The sequence below is a fragment of the Littorina saxatilis genome, linkage group LG2 (assembly GCF_037325665.1).
Source record: "Littorina saxatilis isolate snail1 linkage group LG2, US_GU_Lsax_2.0, whole genome shotgun sequence".
NCBI classification, from domain to species: domain Eukaryota; kingdom Metazoa; phylum Mollusca; class Gastropoda; order Littorinimorpha; family Littorinidae; genus Littorina; species Littorina saxatilis.
This window is the reverse complement of record NC_090246.1, coordinates 61485554-61486116: the sequence shown is the minus strand read 5'-3', so window position 1 is coordinate 61486116 and position 563 is coordinate 61485554.

The following is a 563-nucleotide window of genomic DNA, read 5'->3' as shown; positions in this document are numbered from 1 at the left end:
TTTGTGAATTCCGAAAACCTTTTTCTATTTTTTCTCTCGGCTGGATTACATTTGTATAATTTTATACTCGTACCATTACAGTTTGCAATAAAGCTTCATGAATTTATTTTTCTCGTAGAAATCTCCAATGGGCAAAAACCATGTGAAAAGTTCTGGTTTTACCATTTCACGAGGAATAATCCGTAACTTACATGACGGTTAAGAATTTCTACTTTCAAAAAATTCTTTAATTGCATCTTCACTAGGCGCAGGCACATTTGAGTAGTAAAACAGCACTAACAATAAATTTAAAACGTATTGAGGTTGTTTTAGGAATGTTTGTGTGTAGGAGATGCCACAAGACATTCCCGAAAGAATTGAAGGTACTGCTTTTACAATAGTTTCCCCGGACATTTTCTTGTAAACAAGGTGTTGACTCACAGGGACTTTATCCTGCACAGGAATGACTGCAACACCAGCTACTGATGTTACTATCATCCAAAACCATAGTGCATGTGACCAGAAAATACTTGCTTGTATTTTTGTTTATGAATTTCTGTTCATAAAGAGTATACCCGGAGAGT